Source organism: Vombatus ursinus, unplaced genomic scaffold, assembly GCF_900497805.2.
Source record: "Vombatus ursinus unplaced genomic scaffold, bare-nosed wombat genome assembly UNPS02000255.1, whole genome shotgun sequence".
In the NCBI taxonomy this organism is placed as follows: domain Eukaryota; kingdom Metazoa; phylum Chordata; class Mammalia; order Diprotodontia; family Vombatidae; genus Vombatus; species Vombatus ursinus.
The window spans coordinates 474,395-486,532 of record NW_020940033.1 but is presented as its reverse complement, the minus strand read 5'-3'; the positions used below and the strand labels follow the sequence as shown (position 1 = coordinate 486,532).

The 12,138-nt window shown below is 41.0% G+C and overlaps 1 protein-coding gene across 6 annotated transcripts in view; it reads right to left on the bottom strand.

Moving 5' to 3' along the window:
• Positions 1–12,138, bottom strand: part of LOC114032781 (calcyphosin-like protein) — a 39,337-nt gene that overhangs the window by 21,827 nt on the left and 5,372 nt on the right. The window contains exon 1 of one of the 6 annotated variants that reach the window (XM_027848343.1): positions 64–85. The exons of the other annotated variants lie outside the window; for them this stretch is intronic. The gene's annotated coding sequence lies outside the window, so the exon portion shown is untranslated. Of the gene's footprint in view, positions 1–63; positions 86–12,138 lie in introns of those variants that run through there. 6 annotated transcript variants of the gene reach the window in all.

Here is a 12,138-nt window from a genome sequence, read left to right as displayed (position 1 = left end):
TCCCATAGACATCCCAAACTCAGGATGTCCAAGCCATAACTAATTATCATCCCCTTTTCAAACCTTCTCCTCCTCCTGTTTTCCCTGTTCCTGTTGACAGCATCCTTCTGGTTGGCCAGGTTTTTCAGCAGGTTTCTAGTCTCAGAGTCATCTTAAACTGTGCCTGTCATGAATTTTCTCATAGTGTCTGACTTATGATTTCTCTGACTTCATTTTATTATAGTATGTATAAGGACAGGTTCACTTCTTAGAATGGTGTTAACTTCAAGACCTCTTCCCCCTGAAGAATGGAAACAAATATCTAATAACTACCATTGGTATAGCACTTTAAGGTTTGCAAAGCAAACATTATCTCATTTGTTCCTCACAACAACCCTGGGAGGTGGGTGCTATTATTAACCCATTTTACAGATGAGGAAACTGAGGCAGACAGGAGTTAAAGGATTTTTCCAGGTTCAGGGTGTCTGGGACCAGATTTGAATTCAGGTCTTCCTGGTTCTGGAATCAGTGTTTTGTTCACTGTATCACCTTATTGCTTGCTATAAAATATATAAATACACACACATATCTACATATACCTATATTTATTATGTGTACTTTTATTATTATAGTTTTATTACCTGTATCTATTATATATTTATATGTACCTATATTCAAAATGAAGGCCTGTGAAGGATCTTTGTGTATTGGAAGTTTATTCTCCCTCCCCCACGGAATCTGTTACCAATCCTATCATAAAATCCTAAAGTGGGAGTGAGGGGATGGGAAACACATAAGGCCCTTTTTTCCCTCTGAGAGAATAACCTAAGGCTGTTTCCTAACTCTTACTAGATGATTTAGAGGCAGGTCCCCTTCCCACCCTCCCCACCCCCAAAGATCCATGCCCATGTCAATCGGCCTGTGCTCTGTGATAATTATTTCTTGGTCCTCCTCTTCTCCCAATAATAACTGCAAAGATAAAAATCCACCTTGACCCAAATGGCTGTCTAACACCTGGCATCCTATGTAAGATCCTCCTTGTCCCCTTGTTAACTAGTTTTGAGTTCAACCAGGAAATATTCTCATCTCATTCTCTTATTCCCTTCAACCAATCACCGTGTTCAGAAATGAAACACATAAAGGAAGCACGTAAAGACACCACCTACAAAAGGCGGGATTATCTCCAACACATCAGATATGGGGCTTCCATCTTCTGACCTGCCACCCAATCCCAAACTGGGGAACTGCTATATTATCAACCCAATGTGGGCACCAATTTGAAGGCCCACAACATCCTACTACAGTCTTTAGCTGGCTGTAAAAATATATATATACCCTTGAGGAAGGGTTTTGGACATCGATGTCTTATGGACAGATTTCCTTTCCCACCATTCATCTGACCATAAATTCTGATGCTGAGGCTGAAATTACCACTTACTTAATCATATAATTAACTAATTAATGCATAATCACTCATTTAAGACAGGCATTTGCCACCAATGGAAAGAAATTAACTGATCATGTTTCCATTTCATTTTTAAACTCCTTGAATTCATAGAGTCCTCATTCCAGTTCTTTGGAATTGGACCTAATTTAAATTCTCCACTATTACTCTCCTTCTCTTCTACTGAATCTGTTGCCAAGTTGGGTCAATCCTATCTCCACAATACTACATCTGAACCCTTCTCCAGCACAACCACTGTGAGAAGTGGCAGAAAGACCCAAGTTCAACTCCTACCTCAGATACTCACTATCTGTGTGACCCTGGTCAAGTCACTTTACCTTTCTCTGATTCATTTTCCTTATCTGAAAAAATGGTGATAATTAAGAGTACTAATAATCACAGGGTTGTTGGGAAGATCAAATGAGGTAAAATATGCAAAGTACCTTACATGCCTTAAAGCACTATGTGAATGCTAGCATTTGTTATTAATTCAGTTTCTCATCATTTTTCTCCTAGATTATTACAATAGGCTCCCGACAGGACCTTCTAACTTTTTATTTCACCCTTCTCCAGCCAATTCTCTACAGAGCTGGCAAAATTATCTTCCTACAGTGTAAGTCCATGCTATTCCCCTATTCAGGAATCCTCAGAGAGTCTCTGTTGCCTATAAAATAAAATGTAAATTCCTCAGCCCTTCACAAAATAATTCCAACCTACCTTTCCAAGTTAATGGTACATCATTCCTGTTCATGTAGTGTTATGTTCCAGCCAACTTGGCCACTTGCTGTTTCCCAAACTCTACACTCAATCTCTTGCCTCCAAATCTTTGCCCAAGCTGTCCCTCTTGCCTGGCATGCGCCCCCTCCTCATTTTTGCTTCTTGAAATATCTAGCTTTCCAGGGTTCAGCTGATGTGCTAGCTCCTACAGGAAGCTTTTTCTACCCCTCCCCCACAACTTGGTTGTTATGGTTCTCTCCTCAAATGATCAAGTGGGTTACATGTCTGTTTACATATGGTTTCCTCCCAGCAGAAGGCAAGTTCCTTAAGGGCAAAGATTGAGGTTTTATTTTTGTTTTTGTTTTTGGTTTTTTTTGCTTTTTCTTTTTATTCTTTGTATCTTTGTATCCTCAGCCCCTCACCCAGTCCTTGAACAAATGCTTATTCGGATGGATTTGAATTCAAGTGGGCTACACTACCTTCTTCATGTGGAAGGGGTGACACGTGGAAGAGGGATTAGAGTTTTCCACATGGCCCCTGAGGATTGGAAGAGCTAAAAGCAATAGGTCAATGTTTCAGGAAGGTACATTTCAGTTAGATGTGAAGGAAAAGTACATTTCGGTTAGGTGGAAGGAAAAATGTCCTAACTACAACTGTCATCCAAAAGTGGCATCGGTTCTCTAAAGGGTTACAGGGGTGGGGAACCTGCGGCCTTCACAAGTTCTGTGAAGTTTGGATTCAGTCAAAGGGCTGCTCTAGAGGACTTAGAGGGCCACATGTGGCCTCGAGGCCGCAGGATCCCCATCCCATCCATTAGAGAATGCCCCTTTTAGAGAGTGCCCCTTGGCTAGAGATCTTCAGACAAAGGGAGGAACTCTGCTCGATGATGCAGGAGAGAAGTCTTTTGTCTAGGTTCAGATGGTACTTGATGGCCTCTATGCTGGAGAGTCTTCCATCTTGGAGAGTCTGTGCTTCTGAATGAGCCTGTTTGGACTAGCTCAATGGTGTCAAACTCAAAAAGAAACGGGCCACTAATCGATGCATACAAATCTCTGCAGGGACTGACTTGTTTTAAATGATAATTATCTGTGTTTTATTGTATTTCTATTTATTTTGCTAAATATTTCTCAATTACCTTTAATCTGGTTCAGGCTACACTCAGGAGTGCCGGGGGCTACATGGGGCCTCGTATTTGACCTCTGGACTAGGAAACAGCACCCAGTCACCTAGTTCTCATGGTACAGTGGAAAGAGCACAGGATTCAGAGTCAAAGGACCTTGCTCTGATATTTACTGTCTGTATGACCTTAAGCAAGTCACTTTATCTATGAGGGCCACAGTTTCTTCAGCTAAGAAAATAAGAGGGCTGAATTCAACTCCAAAGGCACCTTTCAGCTCTCTGTCTATGATCTTGCAACAGAACCACAATTTGAATGTAGGTGCTCTAATTCAGAATCCTAAGCTCCTTCCTCTACAGATTTTCTACCTCAGTTCCTCCATTTATAAAAATGGGAGAAATAATATTTCAGTTCCCTACCTTACAGGGTTGTTGGGGAAAGCACTTTGCAAGCCTTAAATGGTTAAACACATATAAGTTCTTCCTTATGAAATGTAGTCTTCACCATGATTTGGAAGATTTTACATTCCCATTTCCATAGGACAGTTTCTCACACTGTGGGTCGCTACCCAATATGGGGTCATGAAAAATTTGGCAACAGTAAAAGGTTTCTGAACATACAATGACCAAAAATTAATTCAAAATCAAACGAATAGTGAATCTGAGGCGTTTCTGGAAGTTTCTGCCCATGTTGCAACGTGCAACTTCACCACAGCCTTGGTTCTGAACACAAAGCACGTGCACTTTGCACTGCGCATGCCCTCAGGTCATATGACCCCTCATTTTACAGATGAGAAAACTAAAATTCAAAGAGGTTAACCTGCTCAGAATCAACAGCTCATATGTAGAGGAAGGGGGATTTGAACCCAAGTCTTCCTGACTCTAAGTATAGCACCTAAGCCTTCTGCCTCCACGATGGCTATAAAGACCAAAAAGGGAGGAAAACACCACACAAAGAGGCTCACACATACACACATACACACATACTTACACACACTTATAAACTCACCAAACTTGGATACTTCAAAGTGTTGCCTATAACAATTCTGCCCTTTTACAATGAATATCTTTGGTTGTAGAGGTTTGTACCAACTGTCAAAAAGGTTACCTACAAATAGGTGCAGGTGTGTGGGCCAGAATCCTTAAGCAGGGATCCAGATATATCTGGCCCTTTTTCTACTCCTGCAGTGCCACTGTGTGTTGGGATGGTGTCCGTGAATTTCCCAGGCCAGGCACAACAGAAATGGGGCATGGCCTGCTCTGCTCTAAGTTCATGGGCAGCGGCAGGCAGGGTGGAGCTGCAGACACTGAACCCAAGAGCTGGTCTGGTATGCTGGTCACTAGGCACCAGTCAACTTGGGAGCTGCCATCTACCTCTCCTGGAAAGTTGCTCAGTCTTTTTATTTATTCTCTATATACTTACATGTGGACATGTTGTCCTGGACGTTTGAATGTTACCTCCTTGCCAGGAGAGATTAAATCATTGTATGCATATCCTTAGCACCTAGCACAGTGTCTGGCCCATAGTAGGTGCTTAATAAATGAATGCTGATTGACTGATTGCTGGAACCCAGTTGCCTGCACCTGTTCGATTATTCTCTGCTGTTTCTGGATGGAACAGAAGATGATAGAGTCTGATCAAGAGTGAGGAGTTGAAGGAGCTTGGAGGCTTGTCTCCTCTTCGTGCTTAGAAGTAAATGGTCAGAGCAGTGTCCAAAAGAAAGAATCAAGTTGATCTTAAAGAACTCAACAAAGATTCTGGAAAACCTAGACCTACTCCAGATTAAGCTGTCTTTGAGCGCCCTCTGGTGAAAATTAGATAAACTACATTGGTACCATTCAAGCCATCTGGCCCAACGCCCACTTTCGAGTTTCTGATTCTTAACTGCTAGGTCCAGATGCACAAGGGATCACTCGCACTTTGCACTGGCATCTTTCTCTTTCATCATGTTTAGTTAGCAATTAAACATATATTATGGGCCAATCACTATGCTAAGTCCTGAGCATGCGAAGAAAGACAAACTGTCCCTACCCATGTTCCAAGACTCTCTACGGTGCTGCATTCTTTGTCAGAAGCAGTGCCTTAGGCTCTTCTCAAAGTAGAGCAGAAGGAAACATGTTTACCAGGCAACAGGGAAACAAAAGCTGGATCAATATCCCTGGGAATTGAGATGAAGTAGAAGTAGAAAAACATGGGAGAACATCCCTTTGTACCGGAACGTGTGTCCCTCTAATGGGGTCCATCACCAAGCCATTCCACTCTTATCATTAAAGCTCCACTTACACTTCGCCTCACAAGGTCCATTTGGGCCATTGGTCAGTGTCAGGTCTTGATGCTAACTCAGCCCACAGACTTAAGTTTAAGATTTAGTTTCTGCTTTCAAACCACAATACCTGCCCTGCTCTGCATTCTTGTGGTGGAAAGGAGACAAACAAATGCAATTTTATATAATCACAAGTGTTTGTGTGTGTATATACACACAACTGACTTCAGTTATACAGTGATGTAAATGGTAGGGGAAAGAAAGGAGGAAAGAAGGTGTCAGATACTGTTGGAGTGACTAGATGGAACAGAAACAAATAATTAGCTCTGGAGTCAATGGACCTGGGTTCAATGCTTATTATGCTTATTACCTGTGTGACCTTGAGCAAATCACATAACCTCCCTAAGCCAGTTTTTTCATCCACTGCAATGCTTTACCTTATCCATTGTTTCCTGGGCACTCCCATCTTTTTATTTCTTGCATATTGATTTTTACTAAGCTTTTTTTTGTGGGTATGCCCTATGGGAAGACAGTAAGGAAAAACTGCAGAAATCTGGGAGTCCAGGAATAATGGCTTTGGGTTCAAATCCCAGCTCTGCCATTTACAACATGTGGGCAAGGCCTTTCACATCTCTGTGCTTCAATTTCCTCATTTGTAAATTGAGAAGATTGGACTTGATCATATCTAATTTCCAGCTCTAAGTCTACAATGACGACAGTGACACTCTGAAGTACCCACAGCTGAGAAAGACTGAAGAGTGTCAGGCAGAGGTTCTCAAACATCGTTCAAGAGATGAAAAAGAGGCTTCACTTGAAACAAAACTTTGAGAGAAAATCCTTTTAACCTTTTAAGTGCCTACCAAATAACTTGAGTGGTACTAAATAACATAAGAGCTTCCAGTCGAGCATCATGGTGGCATCTGAGGCTGTGATGGCTGAGGGAAAACAGTGCTAATGGGATGAGTGACAAAAAGGGCTACCCCACTTCCCTCTTCTCCTAATCTTCCTGTGAATATCTTCTTGTCCTTCCCCTCCCAGATAGATACTATCTCTCTATCTCACTCTTGGGGGGAGAGCTTGAAACCCACTTCCACTACCCCGCCCCCCAACTCCTCCACACCAGACTGAATTCTGCTGGGGAAATACAAGAAAATAAAGCACGGCGAGTGATTTTTCCAGTCAAGTTCACCACAGGGAGACGCAGAGAGAGGTCTGTGACCAGGAATGCAGGGGTGCACAAGTATTCTAGCACCCAGAGAACCAAGATTGTGCCAAAGACGAGATGAAGATCCAGAGCCATACCAGGCCACCAGCCCCATGCAGGTACAGGAAAAGATGAGAACTGTTGCTACTATGTACCAGGCATTATACTAAACACTGTAGATACAAGATTTAAACCAAGTAAATAACTACAAAATAATTTTTGGTGTGGAGGAGGCACTAGTGGCTGGGGTTGGGGCTAGGGGGAGGGATTTCAGGAAAGGCTTCATGTAAGAGGTGGCACCTGAGCTAAATATTGAAGGAAGCTATGGAGTTTAGGATACAGAGGAATGCATTCTAAGCATGGGAGATAATGTATGTAAAGGCAAGATGTTGAAAGATGGAGTGTTGTGGATAAGGAAAAGTAGGTATGTCAGTTTGGCTGGGCCATAGAGTATAGATAGATGTAGATAAAGAGTGGGACCTAGACTCAGGAAGATCTGTGTTCAGATCCAGCCTCAGACAGTAACGATGTGACCCTGGCAATTCATTTAACTTCTGTCTCCCCAGTTTCTTCATCTGTAAAATGAGGATAATAATAGCACCTACCTCCCAGGGTTATTGTGAGGATCAAATAAGATAATATTTGGAAAGTGCTTTGCAAACTTTAAAGCATCATATAAATGCTTGCTATTATTAAATCTTCCTTTTGACTCTCATGTTTCTGCTCCTTTTGAGTGGCTCAGAAAATAATGGGTTCACCCTTACTAGTTTGATAACCACTTGCCAGGAATGTTCTAGAGGGAATCTCTATACAGGTACAGATTAGACTAGATGGCCTGGGGGGTCCCATCCAGTTCTGAGGTTCTGTGATTTTCCCAGTTAACCCACAATCATAACTTTGAGTCACTTTAATCCTCCTCTTTCTCTTGTCCCATACAGCTTATGACTCTATTTCATCCTCTATTTTACACCTCTTTCATTGTGATGCTGAAACACCTTCTCTTATATCTCTCTCTGTTGATATCCTAACCATCCTTCAACTCCCAATTCAAATGTTGCTTCCTCCACGAAACTTTCTTTAATCCCACAACCATATAGTCTTCCATTTAATCTCATAACACTATGTATTCTTCACTTACCACATTCTAATTTGTATTAATGTGGGAAACATGGTGTAATGGATGGAGAACTAGCTTTAGGGTCAAAAAGATCTGAGTTGAAGTCTTACACATACGGCCTGTTTGACCCTGGGCAAGGCATTTAATTTCTCAGTGACTCCAAAACTATAAATTGTAGAACAGTTACTGATCTACTTTGGTAGAGAGAACATCCTTCCCTAGGGAGTCCTCCAGAGGGAGAAAATCACAGGCATGTATTTTATTTATTCTTGTGCAAATGTCTTATCACTCTTACTAGACTGAAGCTCCTTGAAGGCAACAATTGTATCTTTCAAAGTCATAGAATTACAGAAACTTGGAGCTGGAAGAACCCTATAGGAAATCTAGCCCAACCTCTCCCTGAACAAGGGTCCCTTTTATCACATCCCCAGCAAGTGATCATCTTGGCTTTGCTTGAAGACAGCTAGTGAGGAGGAACACATTACCTCCTAGGTAGGTCATTCTACCTTGAAATGCTTCCTTATTTATCATATCATATTATTTCATATCTCCACAAACACACATACATACATGCTGCCCAGCACAATGCATTGCATATATGTATATATGTTTAGTCATTTTCAGTCACACCCAACTCTTCATGACCACATCTGGGGTTTTCTTAGCAAAGATACTGGAGTGGTTTGCCATTTCCTTCTCCAGCTCATTTTACAGATGAGGAAACTGAGGCAAACAGGGTTAAGTGATTTGCCCGGGGTCATACAGCTAGTACATGTCTGAGGTTAGATTTGAACTCAGGGAGATCAGTCTTCTTGACTCCAGATCTGGTGCTCTATTCACTGCACCATCTAGCTGCCCTGGATTGCATATAATCAGTGCTTAATAAGTACTCTTTGAATTTTGCTGTTGAATACCAGACCTGGGAGAGGGAAGGAGAAAAGGAGTTGAAATATTTCAAGAGGAGTGACTCAGCTCTGAGAATTAGGAATTTTTTTAAAATCCCTTCTAACTTCTCTTCACAATTTGATTAACATTTATTCTCAAGAAAAGCAGCAAGGGACATCAGCCAGAGAACCGGTCTTAGAGTCAAGAAATCCTGCCCCCAGACCCCTGCTACCAGTGTGACTCTGGGCATATCATTTAACAGCTCAGTGACCCACCCTTTCCCCATCCCCAGATGATAAGTTTGATCAGAGTTACTGATTGGAATATGGCAGAGTAGTAGGAAGCAATGAAGCTGAGATCCCACCCATAACTCCTCCAAATAGATCTAGAAAGTGCACTAGACTTAATTCTGATGGGGAAATTCAGAAAAAGTCACAGTAAGTCATTTGTCCAGCCCATATCAGCATAGGGAGAAACAGATTTTCAGACATTGAAGCCAGGGTTAGAGCAGGAGCATGCTAGGTTCAGAGCACCCAGGGAGAGGCTGTGTGCACCAGGACAAGAGGAGACTTCAGACCCAGACCCATATCAGGGTTCTGTGATAGGGACAAGTGCTAACTGGCAGCTTTGTTGCCCACTACTCAGTTTTGGGTCACAGATCCAAGGGAGACTATAAAAGGAGTCAGTCTAGGGAGGTGGCATTCTGAGGTTGGGAGGCCCAAAGTAGTGTTTCTAGAAACAGGAAAGTTAAGAAGGAATGGTTTGGCTCAGATCCCAGGAGCAGGGCAGGATCTCAGTTTTAGCATCTAGTTGTAATACCAAGAACAGAAGTCCCAGGCCAATGAGGAGCTTGGAGTTCTTTTTCTATGGAGCCAGATCAACTTCCTAGCTGGCTGATAGGGGCTGAGTCCAACAGCATTCTATGCTGCTCTGATCAAAACTCAGGTCAAGAACTTGCAGGGCTCAGGCCAATGAGGCCTGATTGCAATCATACTTTGCCATGGAGCAAACCACTTTGGAAGACTGAAAGCTTACAGGCCCCCAGCCTATCCCTGAGATCCTAGAATAACACAATACTAAATAATCCAAGAAAGCAGCAAGAGGATCCCAGAACTTCTCTTTAAAAATGCTACAAAGCCCAGTCCTAGTATCAAGTCTGAAGTCAGGAAGTAACCGGAAGAAAGAGTAAACAAAAGAAGAACCCCACCATAAAGAGGTATTATGGTGACAGCTATACTCAAAACACAAACTCAGAAGAAGATAATGATTCCAAAACATTTATAATCAATGCCTCAGGGAGAAACATAGCTTAAGAACAAACTCAATTAGAATTCCTGGAAAATATAAAGCAAGAGTTCTAAAAATTTATAAATGAAATGAGATTATTTGAGGGAAAAGTTAGAAAAAAAGTGAGAACTACAAAAGAAAAAACTGGAAAGTGAATTAACAGTTTGGAGCAAGAGGTACAAAACCTTACCCAATCAACACACTCCCCCGAAAATTAGAATGGACCAAATAGAAGCCAATTACTACATGAAACAACAATAAGTATTAAAACAAAGTCAACATAGAAGAAAATGCAAGGTATGTCATAGCAAAACTGCTGTCAGTTTTTGGAAATGGGTCAAAAGAAAAAGTAAAGAATCATCAGACTATCTGGATATCGGAGAGGACAGGAGAGGAGAGGGAGGGGGAAGGAAAAAGAAGAGGGAGGGAGAGGGAGAGAAAAAGAAAAGAGAGAGAGACAGAGACAGAGACAGAGACAGGGACAGAGACAGAGACAGGAACAGATACAGAGACAGACAGAGAGAGAGGACATATTTCAAGAAATCTTAAAACTGCCCAGATCTCCTAGAATTAGAAGGCAAAGCAAAAATAAAAAGAATACACCAGTCACCTCCTGAAAGAAACTCCAGAATGAAAACTCCTAGGAATATCAGAGCCAAAATCCAGAGCTTCCAGGTCAAAGAACAAATTTCCAGGCTGTAATAGGCCAAAAAGAAAGAATTACAGCACTGAGGAGCCATAGTCAGAATCATAAATGATTTAGCAACTATCACTATAAAAAAAACAATACTTGGAATATGATAATCCAGAAGGGAAATGATTTGTGTTTACAGACAAAAATAACTTACCCAACAAAACTGAGTATAATCCCACAGGGAGAAAAATGGATCTTTATTGAAGCAGAGGACTTCCAAGCATTCCTCATGAAAAGACTAGAACCAAAGAGAAACTTTGAAGCTCAAAAATAAGTGTAAAGAGAAACAAAATGGTAAACATGAACAAAAAATGACAATTGACAGAACAAGGAGAAACTGCTTACATTCTAATATAGGGAGATGATACATGCGATACATGAGCCTTACCATCATTAGGGATCATAAAGGGAACCTAATTAGACAGAGCATTATTCTGTTGTTTGGATGATCTCAAAAGAAGAATGAAAAAGGTGGAGAAGAAAGCCAAGGGAAGAGGGGGAGGTTAGTGCAAGGGAAAGAAGGTTAGGGGAAATTATCTCAAGTAATTAAGGTGTACAAGTATACATTTATACAAATAAGGAAAACATGGTGAGGGGAACAGCTGACAATTCAACCTCACTATCATCTGAACTGGTTAAAGGAAGTAAAAATACATACATACATACATACATACATACATACATACATACATAGAGAGAGAGTTACAGATGATACAATTTTTAAAAATAGTTAATGTTGGGGCAGCTAGGTGGCGCAATGGATAAAGCTCCAGCCTTGGAGTCAGGAGGACCTGAGTTCAAATCTGGCTTTAGACACCTGACACTTATTAGCTGTGTGGCCCTGGGCAAGTCACTTGACTCGATTGCCTCACCAAAAAAAATAGCTAATGTTGACATTTGTTTCGATCAATTATATATGTTTGTAATGGAGTGTGTTTTTCTTTAGGTCTCAGTCGGGAGATGGGAGAATAAGAAGGCAGAATTTTGCTGATTAAATGATTAGAAAAAATGTATATATATACATTTGTATACATATATGTATATATGTGTATTATATACATACTATATACACATGCATATCAATACCTATCTATGTATTTGTGTATATACATATATGCATATACATATATATACATACATGAATATATACATACATACACACAGAGTTACTGATTGGTAGAAGTTCTACACACACACAAGCCTCAGCCCTGAATTACTCCCATCATCCACTGTCTTCACTCCTTCTCACATACCACCCAACAAAACTGGAGAAAATCACAAAACCATGCTGACTAAATTCATTATCAATTTATGTTCAATAATCTCAACTGGGTCCTTATTGTAGCAAGTCAATTGTTTTATACCTCATTACTTTTATACCTCATTACTTTTACTATCTCACTCACCACAACAACTTTTGCAAACCTATTC